Source organism: Piliocolobus tephrosceles, chromosome 8 (assembly GCF_002776525.5).
Source record: "Piliocolobus tephrosceles isolate RC106 chromosome 8, ASM277652v3, whole genome shotgun sequence".
Taxonomy (NCBI): domain Eukaryota; kingdom Metazoa; phylum Chordata; class Mammalia; order Primates; family Cercopithecidae; genus Piliocolobus; species Piliocolobus tephrosceles.
Genome location: NC_045441.1, coordinates 94,777,789 through 94,797,989, shown reverse-complemented (window position 1 = coordinate 94,797,989; position 20,201 = coordinate 94,777,789). Strand labels below are relative to the sequence as shown.

Sequence of the window (20,201 nt, the reverse complement as noted above, 5' to 3'; positions counted from 1 at the left end):
CTTTCTTTCTTTCTTTCTTTCTTTCTTTCTTTCTTTCTTTCTTTCTTCTTTCTTTCTCTTTCTTTCTCTCTCTCTTTCTCTCTTTCTTTTTCTCTTTCTTTCTCTCTTCCTTTCTTTCCTTCCTTTCCTTTCTTTGTTTCTTTCTTACAGAGTCTCACTCTGTCACCCAGGCTGGAGTGCAGTGGTGTGATCCTGGCTCCCTGCAACATCAGTCTCCCAAGTTCAAGTGATTCTCATCCCTCAGACTCCCGAGTAGCTGGAATTACTGGCATGGGCCACCATGCCCGGCTACATTTTGTATTTTTGGTAGAGATGGGGTTTCCGCATTTTGGTCGAATGACCTCAAGTGATCTATCTTCCTGCCTTGGCCTCCCAAAGTGCTGGGATTACAGGGGTGAGTGAGCCACTGTGCCCAGCCTGCTGCTTTCTTTCTTATGTGGATTTAAAAAACACTTATTTATGGCCTGCTTTGTGCTTGGGTGGGGGTGGAAGAAGGGGAGATACAAAGAGGAGAACTTTATATTTCTTGCCTTGAGATAATTTTTAATTTTATTGGAGAGAGAAATAGCTGCAATGTAAAATACACTGCTTATTGTTGGTAATTTTTTTCCTGCGTATTGCTTTTTTATTTGTCTTCTATGATTGCCTTCAAATGCTTATCAATAGTAATTTGTTTCTTTTTACTTAAATGCTTTTGCCCCCTGGAAACTTCATTCACATTGAGCATCACTTATATATGCAAAGCACCATTCTAGGTTCTACAGAAGGTAGCAAAGGAGAGCAAGATACGATAATTGCAAAGGAGCTTAGAAAACAGGAGGGCAGATTGAGCAGTTATAGAAAAAAATCAGAATTCAAATTATAAAAGAGGGAGGAGGAGGATATGGTCATTTGTAGTTGTGGGCATCAAGGAGTGCTTAGTGGAAGAAGCTAAATTTCACCTAGATCTTACAGGATGTGTAGGATTTTGGCAGGTGGAATTGGGATGGGCAATGACATTTTAGCTAAGGGATATTAGTAAAAATTATTAGAGTAAGACACTTGAGTAATGATGAATCAAGTAATCTGAAATCTTGTTATATATGTGGGTGAACAGTTGAAGAAAAGGCTAAAAGAAGGTGAGTCTTAACTGAAGATTCTTGAATGACATATTGTGGGAGTTTTCTGTTTTTAGATAGGCAGAGGTAAGCTGGTTTGTTTGTTCATTCATTTTAAGCAGAAGAGAGTGACATGGTAAACTATACATTGAAGGAACATTTTTTGGTCACTGCTTACTTGATGGAAAGGAAAGAAACTATAGGTATGGAAACCCTGTCTTTCAAAAGCTAGTGAGAATACAGTAGGTGGTGACTATGGAAAGGAAAAAAAGGATGGAAATATTTTAACAGAAGGATAAACTGAACTGGTCAAGTGATTTAGTGTTCGGGGAAAATTGAAGAAGGAAGTATTGGTGTTACTGAAAATTTTTTGTATTTGGATGTTGGATGAGGATATGCCATTAACAGAGAATTGGAAGGAGAACTTGAACTTTTTTATATTAGAAAGATATTTTGGTGTTAAATACTCCTTATGGAGATGAAGATGTGGAGTTTAGCAGAGAGGTTGGGTTGGGAGATTTATTTGGAGATTAATTTGCCACGAGGTTATAGTTTACTTCATGTGAGTACATTTTTAGAGGCAGTATAGAGAAGATAGAAGAATGCATAGGAGAGATCTAGGTCAGTGTCCCGGTTTGGATGGTAGGATTATGAGAATGAGGGAGTAGTCAGGTAGGATAGTACAGTTTCAGTGAAACTTAAGGAGAAATTTTGAGAAGGAATCAATACTGTTATATTGCAATGAGGTCCACGGAAAAAGGGCTGAGAAGCCACTGGACTTGTTAACTTTGATTAGCTGTGTTAGGGAGGGGCTGTGATAAATCACTTCTTTCCCATTTGCTGTTTGTGAAGTCCTTTCTCTTCTTTTTACTGTATCCTTCATCTCCTTCAATTTTTATTTTTGCTTATGTAATTCTAATCATTTTGTAATGTAACTACTTTTCCTTCTGCTTCCCCATTTACGTTCTGTACATTTCTCTTCTGCCCCTGCTTGTTCTCTCATCCATTTCTAGCCATATATTATTCCTGGAAGGATGTAGGAGAGGGAAGTGGGGGAATGTTGTTGTTGCTCAGTTCGATTGATTTCATGGACTGCATTATTATGGTGTGAATTATGGCTCATATTCAGGGCAGGCAAAACTGTGATAGTGTGAAGCCTATTTGATATTTGTGCAGCAACAATATATTGTGACTGAAAGCTGTAGTATGAAATTCTGACATTTTCTTCTTCTTTTTTTTTTTGAGACGAACTTTCACTTTGTTACCCAGGCTGGAGTACAGTGGTGCGATCTCGGCTTACCATAACCTCCGCCTCCTGGTTCAATCAGTTCTTGTGTCTCAGCCTTCCGAGTAGCTGGGATTATAGGCGTGCGCCACCTCACCTGGTTAATTTTGTATTTTTAGTAGAGATGGGGTTTCACTGTGTTGGCCAGGCTGGTCTCGAGTTTCTGACCTCAAGTGATCCACGCGGCTTGGCCTCCCAAAGTGCTGGGATTACAGGCGTGAGCCACTGCGCCCGGCCGACATTTCTTAAGAACTTCCAGTGTGGATTTTTGTGACACTATAATTTCTTAAAAAATGAATATAAAGAATATCCTGTACATCAAAATCTGTGGTTTGAAGAGTAAAAGCATGGCTTCTTTTTCTTAAAAACTGTTAAACCTAATACATAATGTATGTGTTTATGCATGTTTAGAATACATATATAGTTTATTTTTTAATTCTAATTTTAATTTTTTTTTTTTTTTTTTTTTTTGAGGCAGAGTCTCGCTCTGTCACCCAGGCTGAGTGCAGTGGTGCGATCTTGGCTCACTGCAAGCTCCGCCTCCCGGGTTCATGCCATTCTCCTGCCTCAGCCTCCCGAGTAGCTGGGACTACAGGCGCCCACCGCCACGTCTGGCTAATTTTTTGTGTTTTAAGTAGAGACAGGGTTTCACCGTGTTAGCCAGGATGGTCTCGATCTCCTGACCTCGTGATCCACCTGTCTTGGCCTCCCAAAGTGCTGCGATTACAGGCGTGAACCACCGCGCCCAACCACTAATTTTAATTTTTTGAGATAGGGTCTCTTTGCCCAGACTGGAGTGCAGTGGCATGATCACAGCTCACTGCAGCCGTCACCTGCTGGGTTTAAGCGATCCTCCTACTTCAGCCTCCCAAGTAGCTGGGACTGCAGGCATGTACCACCATGCCCAGTTAATTAAAAAAAATGTTTTTTGGCCGGGCGTGGTGGCTCATACCTGTAATCCTAGCACTTTGGGAGGCCGAGGTGGGAGGATCATGAGGTCAGGAGTTCAAGACCAGCCTGGCTAGCATGGTGAAACCCAATCTCTACTGAAAATACAAAAATTAGCTCGACATGGTGGTGTGTGCCTGTAATCCCAGCTACTTGGGAGGCTCAGGCAAGAGAATTGCTTTAACCTGGGAGGCGGAGGTTGCAGTGAGCCAAGATCGTGCCACTGCACTCCAGGCTGGGACAAAAGTATGAAACTCTGTCTCAAAAAAAAAGAACTTTTTTTTTTTTTTTTTTTAAGGGACAGGGTCTCTCTGTGTTGCCCAGGCTGGTCTTGAATTTCTGGGCTCAAGCTGTCCTCCCACCTTGGCCTCCCAAAGTGCTAGGATTGCAGGCATGAGCCTCTGCGCCGGCCCATAATTATTTCTAATTTTCTCCTTTTTTTCTCCTCTTGATTAACTATAACATAACATTGAGATAATGTATATCAAGTGAGGTAGAACAGCGCTTGAACAATTGTAATGGAGGGAGACCTTTGGAAACATTTTTAAAATGTGTTTATGTGAATACATATTATGTTATATATTCAGTGTTTTACATTGAAATGTTTTTTTCTTGTGTCTCCTAATATACTGTGAGTGATTCTAAATATTTAAAAAAGTATGTGTCTGAACATAATTATCAATTATTTCGGGAAGGAGATTTAGGCTACCAACTTGATTATACAAATGATATATAATATATGAATCCCTTTCTTTTTCTTTTTTTTTTGAGCATCTCGCTCTGTCATCCAGGCAGGAGTACAGTGGTGCGATCTCAGTTCACTGCAACCTCTGCCTCCTGGGTTCAAGTGATTCTCCTGCCTCAGCCTCCTGAGTAGCTGGGATTACAAACGTGCATCACCACACCCAGCTAATTTTTGTGTTTTTAGTAGAGATGGATTTTCATCATGTTGGCCAGGCTGGTCTCGAACTCCCGACTTCAGATGATCCACCCGCCTTGGCCTCCCAAAGTGCTGGGATTACAGGCATGGGCCACTGTGCCCTGCCATGAATCCCTTTCTATTGTAGAAGTTTCAGATAATTTAGGAAGTAAATAAAATAAAACCCAGAAGTTTCTTGTCTTTCTTTGCTAGGGATAAGCCCCTCATTTTTTTTTTTCTTTTTGAGACGGAGTTTCGCTCTTGTGGCCCAAGCTGGAGTGCAGTGATGCAATCGGCTCACTGCAACCTCCACCTCCTGGGTCCAGTCGATTCTCCTGCCCCAGCCTCCCGAATAGCTGGGATTATAGGTGCGCAGCACCACGCCTGGCTAAGTTTTTGTATTTTTAGTACAAATGGAGTTTCACCATCTTGGCCAGGCTGTTCTTGAACTCCCGACCTCCGGTGATCCACACATCTTCGCCTCCCAGAGTGCTGGGATTACAGGTGTGAGCCACTGCGCCCGGCCGTGAATCCCTTTCTGTTGTAGAAGTTTCAAATAATTTAGGAAGTAAATGAAATAAAAACCAGAAGTTCCTTTTCTTTCTTCCCTAGGGATAAGCCCCCCAGCTTTTTTTTTTTTTTTTTTTTTGAGACAGAGTCTCGCTCTGTCACCCAGGCTGGAGTGCAGTGGCGCGATCTAGGCTCACCGCAACTTCCGCCTCTCGGGTTCGAGCTATTTTCTTGCCTCAGCTTCTAGGCGCATGCCACGATGCCCAGCTAATTTTTTCGTTTGTTTGTTTGTTTTCTTTGAGACAAAGTCTCGCTCTTGTTGCCCAGGTTGGAGTGCAGTAGTGCAATCTCCTCTCACTGCATCCTCCGCATTCCTGGGTTCAAGTGATTCTCCCACCTTGGCCTCCCAAAATGCTGGGATTACAGGTGTGAGCCACTGTGCCTGGGCTAGTTTTTGTATTTGTAATACAGATGAGGTTTCACAATGTTGGCCAGGATGGTCTTAATCTCTTGACTTCTTGATCCACCCGCCTCGGCCTCCCAAAGTGGTGGGATTACAGGCGTGAGCCGCCGTGCCTGGCCATCATCTTTTTTTTTTTTTAAGACGGAGTTTCACTCTTGTTGCCCAGGCTGGAGTGCAGGGCGCTCTCTCGGCTTACTGCAACCTCCGCCTCCTGGGTTCAAGCGATTCTCCTGCCTCAGCCTCCCGAGTAGCTGGGATTACAGACATGTGCCACCACGTCCAGCTAGTTTTATATTTTTAGTAGTGACGGGGTTTCTCCATATTGGTGAGGCTGCTCTCGAACTCCGGACCTCAGGTGATCTGTTGTGCCTCGGCCTCCCGAAGTGCTGGGATTACAGGTGTGAGCCATCACACTCAGTCCCCCGTCTGCTTTTAATTACAAATTTCTGAATAAAATGCTCATACTACGTTTCTTTAGTTAGACATATAGTGCATTCTTGTTATGTTAGATAAGAATTACCACTTTTATTATTTATTTATTTTTATTTTTAGTATTATTTTTCAAGACAGACTTGCTTTGTCACCCAGGTTAGAGTGCAGTGGCTCAGTTAGTAGCAGTGATTACAGGCCTGTGCCACCATGCTAAGCTAATTCAAAAACAGATTTTTTTATTTCTGTAGAGACAAGGCCTCACGTTTTTCCCCAGGCTGGTCTTGCCCTTCTGGCATCAAGTAAACCTCCTGCCTCAGCCTCCCCGAGTGTTTGGATTACAGGTGTAAGCTACTGAGCCTGGCCAGAAATGACCACTTTAATAACCTAGCTTCTTTCCTTTTTAATAATTCCACATACCTTAGTTAAAACAATAACCAGTGCTTGTAATGACTCTGCAAATGCTGTTTAATGCAGATCAGGGAGAGATCCGTTTTATATGGCTTTCTTCATTTTTGTGTAGTTAAAAATTGCCTCTCTTTTTCTTTTACTTTTGTATCTGTTGCTTCGTTTTCTACTCTATTCTCTGTGTTCTGTGATAAGAGATAATTTGCCAGGTCACCCTTTGTTTCTGGAGGTCTTGTTTTTAAGTGCTCCATTCTTGTACTTCAGCCTGAACTAGTTATCTGCTGAGCCATCTGCACAGTGTTTATTTTAATACATTCTCATCTGTTCTTTTATGCTGGGTCCCCCGATCTCACATCGTCTTCCTTTGTTTACTGCTCCTTAATTTACTTGAGCACACCCTCAAATAACTTCCTGTGACAGCATGCATGTGTGGTAATTTTAAAAAAATTTTTGCTTGTCTGAATATGCTGTCCTGCATACTTGATTGATAGTTTGGCAGATTATAAAATTGTAGATTAAAAATTATTTTCACTTGCAATTTTGAAGGCATTGCTGTATTGCTTTCTAGCATCTGTGTACTGTTACTGTTGAAGAGTTCATTTCCATAGTTACCTGATCTTTTATGTGATCTGTGTATTTTTTCCTTTCCTCTAGAGGGTTTTAGGATCTTTTATTTATCCCAGTATACTGAAATTTCATAATTGTGTGTGTAGTGTGTGTGTGAGGAGGGGACCACGGTGGTGGATTCCATTCTTTGTACTCATCTCTTATGAAAACTTTCATTTGGGAGACTGATCTTTTTTGGGAAAATTTATTGTATTATTTATTTGATATTTTTCTTCCCTATAAAATTCTGAACTACCCCCCGCTGCCAAAATTTCAGTTAATTTGATACTGGATCTCCTGAATAGATCCTTTTAGGTCACCTTATTTTGCTGTTTTCTACTTTTTTTGCCTTTTGTTCAGGTTTTTGGGAAATTATCTCGCCTTTATATTCTAACATTTTAATTAAGTTTTTCAGTTTTGCTATTATATTTTTAATTTTCCATATCTCCTTTCTAAATTTAATTCAGTTTAAGCGTTTTAGGAAAGTACAGTCAGCTTGTTTTTAGGTACATCCTTTGCCTTACCTGGGATGCCTGAGTCTTGAAGCCTATTTAGTTTCTTCAGAAATGGAAGTTCAGTGTTTTCCTTAAGGGATGAGAGTGAAATAATCTCAACTATTTTGTGTGGGAGGACTGGGAAGTTTAACTCTTTTTATAAACTTTGAGTCAGTTTTCCTTAAGATAGCTGTATGTGTGTGTGCTTGTGTGTGTGTGTATGTGTGTATATATGTGCAAACACATATGCATACACGTAATATCTGCATTTATATGTATATACATGTGTTCACACACATGTATATATGATAGTCTTGGGATCCTTGTATAGATTTTGACTCTTACTTTAAACATTAATGACTTCATAATTTTTCATTGTATGAGTATACCCAACTTTAATCAATTCTCCATAATTAAAATTTAAGTTATTGGCCAGGTGTGATGGCTCACATCTGTAATTCCAGCACTTTGGGACATGGAGGTGGACAGAGTTCGAGACCAGTCAGGGCAACATGGTGAAACCCTGTCTCTACAAAAAATATAAAAAACTAGCCTGGCATGGTGGCATGTGCCTGTGGTTCCAGCTACTTGGGAAACTGAGGTGGGAGGATCACTTGAGTTGGGCAAGTCAAGACTGCACTGAGCCATGTTGGTGCCACTGTACTCCAGCCTGGGTGACAGAGTGAGACCCTGTCTCAAAAACAAAAATTTTTTTTAAAAGTTATTTTCAGTTACTATTGTAAATAATGGGGAATGAGGACCCTTGTATAGCTAGCTGGTACAGTTGGCCCTCTTCATCTGTGGGTTCTGCATCTGTGTATTCAACCAACCGTAGATCAAAAGTATTTGGAAAAAAGCAATGAAAAATAACAATACAACAATAAAAATGATATAAATTAAACAATGCAGTCTAACAATTATTTACATAGTATTTACATTATATTAGGTTTTATAAGTAATCAAGAGATGATTTAAAGTGTGTGGGAGAATGTGCATAGGTTGTATATGCAAATACTATGTAATTTTATATAAGCGACTTGAGCATCCACAAATTTTGGTGCGTGAATTTAGGTATTTATGGGGGTGTCCTGGAACTAATCCCCCATGGATGATGGGCAACTGTATTTGTGCAGGTTTGCCTCCTTTTTATTAAATTCTAGCAGCGGAATTATGGAATCAAAGGACTGATCTGTTTTAAAGTTTGTTCTACATATTGTTAAATTGCCCTCCAATAAGACTGTCTTTAAACTCATTGTGTAGAAGTGCCTATTTTACTTTACCTTTGCCAGCATTCGTTATTCTCTATTTTTTTTTAAAATAGTCAATTTAATAGGTGAAAAATGGTTTCCTACTGCTCTAATTTGTATCTCTTTGAGTACTACTGGTAAGGTTGAAATTTTTTTCCATGTTTTTTTTAACATTAGCATTCTTTGAAACTTGCTGTTTTATGTCCTTTGTTCCTTTATTTTTCAATTTTTAAAATTTAATTTTTAAAGTTTTTTTGATATTGTAAAAGCTATTTTTTTGTTTAAACAAAGCTCTACAGATGGTGAAGATGTGGAGAAAGGGAACCCTTGTACACTGTTAGGAATGGAAATTAATACAGCTCCTATGGAAAACAATATAGCGATTCCTCAGAAAATTAAAAATAGAATTACCTTGTGATCCAGCAATCCTACTGCTGAGTATATACTTAAAAGAAAGGAAATTACTATGTTCCCACGTTCATTACAGCATTATTCACAGTAGCCAAGATACGGAGTCAAGCTAAGTTTCCATCAAGAGATGCATGGATAAATAAAATGTTGATATATATACACTGTGGATATATTATTCAGCCTTAAGAAAGAAGGAAATCCACCAAGCAGGAACACACATCCAGGAACAGAGCACTTTGCTTCTCCCTCAGACTGAATGGAGACCAGAAATCAGATGTTTATGTCCAAGAAAAGTAGGATTTCATTCAGCACTTCTCCCGGATTGTCAGGGTACTGACTGAGAATGAGATGGGGCACCCAGAGATAGGAGTGCTATTGCCCGACTCGAGGAGGTCCTGGAGTACAGTGCCATTGGAGGCAAGTATCACCAGGGTTTAATGGTGCTGGTAGCATTCCAGGAGCTGGTGGAACCAGGGAAACAGGATGGTGATAGTCTCGAGTGGGCCCTGACTGTGAGCTGGTGTGTAGAACTACTGCAAGCTTTCTTCCTGGTGTCAGATGACATCATGGATTCATCCTCACTCACCTGCCAGGGGTATCAGAAGCCAGGCATAGATTTGGATGCCATCAGTGATGCTGTGCTTCTGGAAGCATGTATCTACCGCCTGCTGTGTCTACCACAATTTCAGTTAGGAGAAATAAGTTCAATAGAGATACATGCCCTGTTGCCTGGAACAGCCCTATTACCTGAACCTGATCAAGCTCTTCCTGCAGAGTTTCTGTCAGACTGAGATTGGGCAGACGCTGGACCTTATCACAGCCCCCCGCCCCGCCAGGGCAGGGTGGATCTTGGCAGATTCACTGAAAAGAGTACAGTGAATTGTCAAGTACAATTGATTGTACTATTGTCAAGTACAATTGATTCCTGTAGCTGCAGTCATGTATATGGTGGGCATCGATGACAAGAAGGAACACACCAATGCCAGGAAGATCCTGCTGGAGATGGGAGAGTTCTTTCAGATTCAAGATGATTACCTTGACCTCTTTGGGGACCCCAGTGTGACTGGCAGAGTTGACACTGACATCCAGGACAACAAGTGCAGCTGGCTGGTGGTTCAGTGTCTGCAACAGGCCACTCCAGAACAGTTACCAGATCCTGAAGGAGAATTACGGGAGAAGGAGGCCAAGAAGGTAGACCCGGTGAAGGCACTATATGAGGAGCTGGATCTACCAGCTGTGTTCTCAGTCTAAGGAAGACAGAGCCACATTATGGGTCTCGTGGCAGTACGCGGTGCCCCTAACCCCAGCTATGTTCCAGGGACTAACACACAAAATCTGTGAGCGGAGGAAGTGGCCTATAGACTGCAAGGGCAGGGAGAGGAGGCTCTCAGTAAATTATTGTGTAACCTTAAAAAACAAAAACAAAAACAAGGAAATCCTGTCATTTCATTTGCAACAACATGGATGAATCTGGAGGATATTGTACAAAATGAAATAAACCAGACACAGAAAGACAAATGCCTTATGATCTCATTTATATGTGAGGTATAAATGAGTCAAACTCATAGAAAAAGTGTAAAATAGTGGTTACCAGATGCTGGGGGATTGGGGAGACGTTCAAAGGATACACAATTTCAGTTAGGAGAAATAAGTTCAAGAGATCTATTGTATGTCATGGTGACTACAGTTAATACGTTATAGATGTGAAAATTGCTAAGTAGATTTTAAGTGTTCTCACCACATACAAAAAGATAAGTATGCAAACATTTTCTCCCATTCTGTAGGTTGCCTGTTCACTCCGATGGTAGTTTCTTTTGCTGTGCAGAAGCTCTTTAGTTTAATTAGATCCCTTTTGTCAATTTTGGCTTTTGTTGCCATTGCTTTTGGTGTTTTCGACATGAAGTCCTTGCCCATGCCTATGTCCTGAATGGTATTGCCTAGGTTTTCTTCTAGGGTTTTTATGGTTTTAGGTCTAACATTTAAGTCTTTAATCCATCTTGAATTAATTTTTTTTTGTTTTTTTTTTTTTTTGAGACGGAGTCTCGCTCTTTCGCCCAGGCTGGAGTACAGTGGCGCCGTCTCCGCTCACTGTAAGCTTCACCTCCTGGGTTCACGCCATTCTCTTGCCTCAGCCTCCTGAGTAGCTGGGACTACAGGCGCCCGCCACCACACCTGACTAATTTTTTGTATTTTTAGTAGAGACGGGCTTTCACCATGTTGACCAGGATGGTCTCGATCTCCTGGCCTCGTGATCCACCTGTCTCGGCCTCCCAAAGTGCTGGGATTACAGGCATGAGCCACCGCATCTGGCTTGAATTAATTTTTGTATAAGGCATAAGGAAGGGATCCAGCTTCAGCTTTCTACATATGGCTAGCCAGTTTTCCCAGCACCATTTGTTAAATAGGGAATCCTTTCCCCATTGCTTGTTTTTGTCAGGTTTGTCAAAGATCAGATAGTTGTAGATGTGTGGTAGAGGCCTCTGTTCTGTTCCTTTGGTCTACATCTCTGTTTTGGCACCAGCACCGTGCTGTTTTGGTTACTGTATGCTTTGTAGTATGGTTTGAAGTCAGGTATCGTGATGCCTCCAGCTTTGTTCATTTGGCTTAGGATTTACTTGGCAATGCGGGCTGTTTTTTGGTTCCATATGAACTTTAAAGGAATTTTTTCCAATTCTGTGAAGAAAGTCATTGGTGGCTTGATGGGGATGGCATTGAATCTATAAATTACCTTGGGCAGTATGGCCATTTTCACGATACTGATTCTTCCCCTCCATGAGCATGGAATATTCTTCCATTTGTTTGTATCCTCTTTTATTTTGTCGAGCAGTGGTTTGTAGTTCTCCTTGAAGAGGTCCTTCACATCCCTTATAAGTTGGATTCCTAAGTATTTTATTGTTTGAAGCAATTGTGAATGGGAGTTCACTCATGATTTGGCTCTCTGTCTGTCTGTTATTGGTGTATAAAAATGTTTATGATTTTTGCATGCTGATTTTGTATCCTGAGACTTTGCTGAAGTTGCTTATCAGCTTAAGGAGATTTTGGGCTGAGACAATGGGGTTTTCTAGATATACAATCTTGTCATCTGCAAACAGGGACAATTTGACTTCCTCTTTTCCTAATTGAATACCCTTTATTTATTTCTCCTGCCTGAATACCCTGGCCAGAACTTCCAACACTGTTGAATAGGAGTGGTGAGAGAGGGAATCCCTGTCTTGTGCCAGTTTTCAAAGGGAATGCTTCTAGTTTTTGCCCATTCAGTATGATATTGGCTGTGGGTCTTTCATAAATAGCTCTTATTATTTTGAGTTACGTTGCGTCAATACCTAATTTAACAAAGGGCTAATACCCAGAATCTACAAAGAACTCAAATTTACAAGAAAAAAACAACCCCATCAACAAGTGGGCAAAGGATATGAACAGACATTTCTCAAAAGGCATTTATGCAGCCAACAGACACATGAAAAAAATGCTCATCATCACTGGCCATCAGAGAAATGCAAATCAAAACCACAATGAGATACCATCTCACACGGTTAGAATGGCGATCATTAAAAAGTCAGGAAACAACAGGTGCCGGAGAGGATGTGGAGAAATAGGAATACTTTTACACTGTTGGTGGGACTGTAAACTAGTTCAACCATTGTGAAAGACAGTGTGGCGATTCCTCAGGGATCTAGAGCTAGAAATACCATTTGACCCAGCCATCTCATTACTGGGTATATACCCAAAGGATTATAAATCATGCTGTTGTAAAGACACATGCACACGTATGTTTATTGCAGCACTGTTCACAATAACAAAGACTTGGAACCAACCCAAATGTCCAACAGTGATAGTCTGGATTTAGAAAATGTGGCACATATACACCATGGAATACTATGCAGCCATAAAAATGGATGAGTTCATGTCCTTTGTAGGGACATGGATGAAGCTGGAAACCATCATTCTCAGCAAAGTATCGCAAGGACAAAAAACCAAGCACTGCATGTTCACACTCATAGGTGGGAACTGAACAATGAGAACACTTAACAGGAAGGGGAACATCACACACTGGGGCCTGTTGTGGGGTTGGGGGAGGGGGGAGGGATAACATTAGGAGATATACCTAATGTAAATGACGAGTTAATGAGTGCAGCACACCAACATGGCACATGTATACATATGTAACAAACCTGCACGTTGTGCACATGTACCCTAGAACTTACAATAAAAAAAGAGTAAAAAAGATAAAGTATGTGAAGTAATGCATATATTTGTTAAATAGCTTGATTTAACCATTTTACAATGTATTCATACATCAAAACACCATGTACACCGTAAATATGTACCATTTGTATTTGTCCGTTTAAAAAGAAAAAAGCTCTGCCTAAGAAGGAAATTAACCCATTATCTTTTGGTGAAAATTGTTTGTCCTATACTTACACTCAGAAAAATTGTGGATCCTTAATGTTAGGGAAGTGTAGTTTCATTCAGTCATAGAACTTACTGTAAAAAATGACTAGGCCAGTTAGATAAGGGGACTAAATATGAGAAACTATTCTTGGAAGACTTTAAGGACTAAGAATTTCCTTCTGTGGTGTAGCATGGCAAAGGAAAAGAAGGAAGGATTAATGAAGATGAACCAAGAGCACCTTATGAAAGAGAAAGTCATTGATTTACTGTAGAAAATAATGCAGTAATTTCTCACTTTATCACAGAACCTGTTTCATGCATAAAACAAGCATTTATTGAAGGAAAGCCTTCTCTACTCATGGAGCTTACGTGGGTGGGGAGGAGGATGGTAAGACAGATGTTTGTAACCAGAATACAGTGTGAAATTTCCTGTAATACATATAGATAACTATATGTTACTATACAGTATAGTACTAATGGACCTTGTTTAGTTTCTTAGCACAGAAAAAATAAGAATTGTCCTTTAGGTGATTGCCAAAAGTTAGAACTGTTACCTGTCTTTCCTGTAGTGACAAATGACATCTGAGAATTAAGAGATAGAATAAAATGAAATGAGACTCAACAAAAAATTTTTCATTTTGAATAATTTAAATTTTTTTTTCTATTTTTGAGGTCATCAGTATGAGAATGATGAGAGTTAAAATTTTTGTCATAATTAAGATATATTTCTTATATTTTAGGAAGCTAGGAAGTATGTAGTACATTTTAAAAAGTCATGAGAATAGCTAAAAAATGGCAGTCTTCTGTTATCTGGTAGATAATTCTGAAGATTCCAGGTAAATGGATTGTTGACATGTTTATTCTAGTTTTTCTTTTAGAGATAGGGTCTTGCTCTGTCACCCAGGCAGAAGTGCCTTGACACTATCATAGTTCACTGCAGCCCCCTGAGTAGCTAGAACTACAGGTGTGTACCACCATGCCTGGGTAATTTTTTTTTTTAAGGTTTTTGTAGAGACAGTATCTTGCTTTGTTTCTCAGGCTTATTTTTTGATATTTACTTTAGAGACAGGGTCTTACTCTGTCTGTCACCTAGTCTGGAATGTAATGGCATGGCTATAGCTTATTGCAGCCTCGAATTCCTAGGGTCAAGTGATCCTCCCATTGGGTTTATTTTTATTTTTTTAGAGATTGGGTCTTACTCTGTCAGCCAAGTTGGAGTTGCAGTGCAGGGTTCATAGCTTGCTTCATTCTTGAATTCGTGGACTCAGGGGATCCACCTGGGTTTTTTGGTGTGTAGGCATGTGCCATCATGCCCAACTAGTTAAAAAAGAAAAAAACCCAACTTTTTTTTTTTTTTTTTTTAAGAGATGCAGATGTTGTTATGTTGCCCAAGCTGTTCTCAAACTCCTGGCCTCAAGTGATTATCATACATCAGCCTCCTGAGTAGCTGGGATTACATGTGTGTGAGCCTGGCTCTTGTAACTGTATTTTGTACCTATTAATTATCCTCTCTTCATCCTTCCCTTCCTCCTGCTGTTCCTAGCCTCTGGTAACCACTTATCGACTCTCTACCTTCATTAGATCCACTTTTTAAGTTCTTATACATATGAGTGAGAACATGCAGAATTTCTGTGCCTGCTTTATTTCATTTAACATAGTGACCTCCAGTTCCATCCACATTGCTGCCAGTGATGAGATTTCCTTCTCTTTTTAGGCTGAATAATATTCCATTGTGTATATGTACCACATTTTTTTATCCATTCATTCGTTGATGAAACCTTAGGTTGATTCTCTATCTTGGCTATTGTAAATAGTACAGTAAACATGGAAGCGCAGGTATTTCTTTGATAACACTGATTTCCTTTCTTTTGGGTAGGTTCTCAGCAGTAGGATTGCTGGATCATATGGTAGTTCTATTTTTAGTTTTTTGAGGAACCTTCATACTGATTTCCACATTGGTTGAACTAGTTTGCATTTCCACCAACAGTGTACAAGTGTTCTCCTTTTTCTGCATCCTTGCCAGCATGTTTTTTATGTGTGTGTTTTTGGTAAAAGCCATTCTAACTTGGGTGAGACTATATCTCATGGTTTTAATTTGCATTTTCCTGATGATTAGTGATGTTGATTCTTTTTTCATGTACCTGTTGGCCATTTGTATGTTTTTTGAAAAATGCCTATCTAGATCATTTGCTGCCCGCCGCCCCCCCACCCCGCCCCGCCCCATTTTTTTTGAGATAGGGTCTCTGTCACCCAGGCTGGAGTGCAGTGATGTGGTCATGGCTCACTGCAGCTCCAACTTCCCAGGCTCAAGTGGTCCCCCTACCTCAGCCTCTCAGGTAACTGAGACTACAGGTGCACACCACCATGCTTGGCTAATCTTTTCTTTTCTTTTCTTTTCTTTTCTTTTCTTTTCTTTTCTTTTCTTTTTTGAGATGGAGTTTCACCATGTCACTCAGGCTGGAGTGCAGTGGTGCCATCTCGGCTCACTAACCTATGCCTCTGGGGCTTGGGTGGTTCTCCCACCTCAGCCTACCGAGTGGCTGGGACTACAGGCATGTACCACCTGGCCTGGCTGATTTTTGTATTTTTTGTAGAGATGGCAGTCTCGCTACGTTGCCGAGCTGGTCTCAAACTCCTGGGCTCGAGCGTCCCACTCGTCTTGGCCTCCCAACAATTTTATGTCTTTTAATTGGATAGTTTAGTCTATTTTTATTCAATATTTTTATCAATAGATAAGGACTTGTTTTCTGGTTGTTTTCCTCTCTTCTTTCTTCCTGTTTTCCTTTTGTGTTTAAGTGACTTTTCTCTAGTAGTATGTTTTAATTCATTGCCTTTTTTAAAGGGTATCTATGATAGTTTTTGCTTTGTGGTTACTGTGGGGCTTGCAAAAATATCTTCTTTTTTTTTTTTTTTTTTTTGAGACGGACTCTCGCTCTGTCGCCCAGGCTGGAGTACAGTGGTGTGATCTCAGCTCACTGCAAGCTCCACCTCCCGGGTTTACGCCATTCTCCTGGCTCAGCCTCCCGAGTAACTGGGACTACAGGCGCCCGCCACATCGCCCGGCTAGTTTTTTTGTATTTTTTTTTTTTTACTAGAGACGGGGTTTCACCGTGTTAGCCAGGATGGTCTCGATCTCCTGACCTTGTGATCCGCCCATCTCGGCCTCCCAAAGTGCTGGGATTATAGGCTTGAGCCACCGCGCCCGGCCAAATATCTTCTAGAAATAACAAGGTTTTTTTGTTTTTGTTTTTTTGAAATGGAGTTTCGCTCTTGTTACCCAGACCGGAGTGCAATGGTGTGATCTCGGCTCACCACAACCTCTGCCTCCTGGGTTCAAGTGATTCTCCTGCCTCAGCCTCCTGAGTATCTGGGATTACAGGCATTTGCTACCATGCCCGGCTAATTTTGTATTTTTGGTAGAGACGTGGTTTCTCCTTGTTGGGTAGGCTGGTCTGGAACTCCTGACCTCAGGTGGTCCGCCCGCCTAGGCCTCCCAGAGTGCTAGGATTACAGGTGTGAGCCACTGTGCCCGACCACAAGTTATTTTAAACAGATGTCAACTAACTTTGATCAGAAAGAAACCAAGGAAAAACTTAAACAAACAAACAAAACCTCTTTAAGTCAATTTCCATCACATTTTGACTTTTCTTCTCTTAATGTTGATCTTTTCATATTTCCCATCTCTTAACAGGTTGCCATGGTTATTTCTGATAGATTTATCTTTTTTTTTTTTTTTTGAGATGGAGTCTCACCCACTCTGTTGCCCGGGCTGGAGTGCAGTGGTGCTATCTCTGCTCACTGCAACATCGGTCTCCTGGGTTCAAGCGATTCTCCTGCCTCAGCCTCCCAAGTAGCTGGGATTACAGGCACGCGTCAGTGTGCTCGGCTAGTTTTTGTATTTTTAGTAAAAATGGGGTTTCACCATGTTGGCCAGGATGGTCTGGAACTCCTGACCTCAAGCAGTCTGCCCACTTCGACCTTCCCAAGTGTGGGGATACAGGCGTAAGCTACTGCATGCGTCCTGCCCATTTACCTATTATACTTGATGCCAAAAATATGAGTGGATTATACACCACAGTTACAGGGTTAGGGTATTCTGAATTTGTGTACTTTTACCCATGAGTTTTGTACCTTCAATTTTTCTTTTTGTATGTTAGCACTCCTTTGTTTCAGATTGAAGAGCTTCTGAATATGTTGTCCTACTTCCTCCATGTATCCGAGCTCTTTATATGTTACTTGCTTCTTTTCACTTACTGCTTTGTAAAATCCTATCTTTGTCCTTTTTCTCTGATAATTTGACATGCCTTGGGGTAGTCTTATTTTGGTGGAATATGTTTGGTGATCTCTGACCTTCCTGTGTCTGGACACATATCTTTCTCCAGGTTTGGAAGGTTTTCTGGGATTATGTTTTATTTATTTATTTTTCAGAAAAAATTTAACAGGTTTCTTTATAATTATAAAGTTGAACTGCTGAAACTCGTTCACTGAAACATTTTGACTTGCATTAATGCTTTACATCCCTGCATTTATATTAAAAATTCACACACAAATGAAAATGGAAAAACTGCCATTACCTGATTTCTGTCACCTGTTTTTCCATTCACAATCACATACTTAGGCACCTTTTGACCCCATGGTGGGGGGAAAAAAATCTAATGTTCAGAACTACCAGTAATGGGAAGAAGATAATTTGTTTTCTTTTGGGAGAATGAAATGTTTGCCATCATACTGGATTCTTTTTTTTTTTTTTTTTTTTGAGACGGAGTCTTGCTCTGTCGCCCGGGCTGGAGTGCAGTGGCCGGATCTCAGCTCACTGCAAGCTCCGCCTCCCGGGTTTACGCCATTCTCCTGCCTCAGCCTCCGGAATAGCTGGGACTGCAGGTGCCCGCCACCTCGCCCGGCTAGTTTTTTGTATTTTTAGTAGAGACGGGGTTTCACCGTGTTAGCCAGGATGGTCTTGATCTCCTGACCTCGTGATCCGCCCGTCTCAGCCTCCCAGTGCTGGGATTACAGGCTTGAGCCACCGCGCCCAGCTCATACTGGATTCTTGAGCATATTCCCCACCAATATGGTTTGGCTCTGTATCCCCACACAAATCTCATGTTGAATTGTAATCCACACCTGTTGAGGGAGAGACCTGGTAGGAGGTGATTGGATCATGGCGGCAGTTTTCCCCCATGCTGTACTTGTGATAGTGAGTGAGTTCTCTCACGAGATCTAATGGTTTAAAAGTGTCTGGCAGTTCCCCCCTCACTCTGTCTCTCCTACCACCTTGTGAAGAAGGTGCTTGCTTCTCCTCCTCCTGCCACGATAGTGGGTTTCCTGAGGCCTTTCAAACCATGCAGAACTGTGAGTCAGTTAAACTTTTTTTCTATCTCAGGTAGTTCTTTATAGCAGTGTGAAAAAGGATAATACATCCACGTATTAGTGGTGTGCTAGCTGGATGTCTTTTGGCATAATTGTGTTTTTTTTCTTTCTTTTGAGATGGAGTTTTGCTCTTGTTGCCCACGCTGGAGTGCAGTGGCGTGATCGCAGCTCACTGTAACCTCCACCTTCCAGGTTCAAGCGATTCTCCTGCCTCAGCCTCTTGAGTAGCTGGGATTACAGGCATGTGCCACTATGCCTGGCTAATTTTTTGTATTTTTAGAGAAACGGGGTTTCACCATGTTCACCAGGCTGGTCTTGAACTCCTGACCTCAGATGATCTGCCCGCCTTGGCCTCCCAAAGTGCTGGGATTACAGGCATGAGCCACCGCGCCTGTCCCTTTTGGCATAATTGTTACATGTTTTGCATGGATAGCACACAGGTTGGTGTCTTCAAAAAGGGCCAACCAGTTAAGCCTCACTTGCCTCCTGCAAAGCACCAGTAACTGTGCTCTGGAAGCATAGATCTGTTTTAAAGCCCTGAGCAATTTGTTGCACTAGACACTGGAAGGGAAGTTTGTGAATCAGTTGTTCAGTGGACTTCTGGTAACGTGTAATTTCACGTAATACCAGGCCTCTGATGATGATGTGTCTTTACCCTTCCAGTAGAGGGCACACTCTTGTGAATGACCTCCTGGCTGCTTTACCACACTGGTTGATTTGCGGGCAGTCAGCTTTGTAGGAACTATGGTATAGAGGCCTCCTTACTTAGCCACCTTCTTCTTAGGCTGGAGCTCAGTGAGCTAGAGGTGGTGCCGGCCTTAGAGAGAGACAGTGGTGTGGCGGTGGCTGCAAACACAATTGAAAAGGATTATTTTTTAAAACAAGCTTACTGCCCCTTTTTTCTCCACTTCTTGAAACTACTCTTATGTTTGTTTTGAGGTTATTCACTATATCTTGTAGCCATGCTTTGCTCCTTTTTGTTCTTTTTTCTCTTCTGTGTATTTTCAAATAATTAGTCCTTAAGTTCAACTGATTCTTTCTTCTGCTTTATCCTTTCTACTGTTGAGAGCTTGTAGTGCATTTTTCATTGCAGCAAATGCATTTCCCAGTTCCAGGATTTCTTTTTTTTTTTTTCATTATTTCAGTATCTTTGTTAAATTTCTCTGATAAATTCCTAAATTGCTTATCTATGTTATCTTCTTGGAGTTGTCTGAGTTTCCTTAAAACTGCTGTTTTGAAGTTTTGATCTGAGAGCTCACATGTCGCTGTTTTGTTAGGGTTGGTTACTGGCTCCTTGCTTTGGGGAGGTGATGGCTCCCTGTTTGCTGTTGTGTCTTGTGGTCTTATGTCTGTGGCTTTGCATTGAAGGATTAGTTATGTATTCTGGTCTTCAGTATCTGGCGTCTGGCTTGTTTTGGTCCTTACAGAGTTTATTTGCTTAGTGGTTTTGTGCGGTTGCCTGTCGAATCCCCTTAATTCCATATTGCTGCCTCCTTTTCAGCACTAGATGTCTCAGTAAGCCCAAGTTTGCCTTATTTGGGGCAAATGTTCAGAGGACTGCCTATCCCCAAAGACGGGGTGGAGGCACCGCGGGCGGTAGGGGGCGTGGCGGGGGGGGGGGGCGG

General features: G+C 41.3%; 1 protein-coding gene and 1 pseudogene across 2 annotated transcripts in view; both read left to right on the top strand.

The window, feature by feature from the left end:
- Positions 1-20,201, top strand: part of RSBN1L (round spermatid basic protein 1 like) — a 99,655-nt gene that overhangs the window by 21,044 nt on the left and 58,410 nt on the right. The window lies entirely within an intron of this gene.
- LOC111527267 lies at positions 8,897-10,463 on the top strand (annotated as a pseudogene).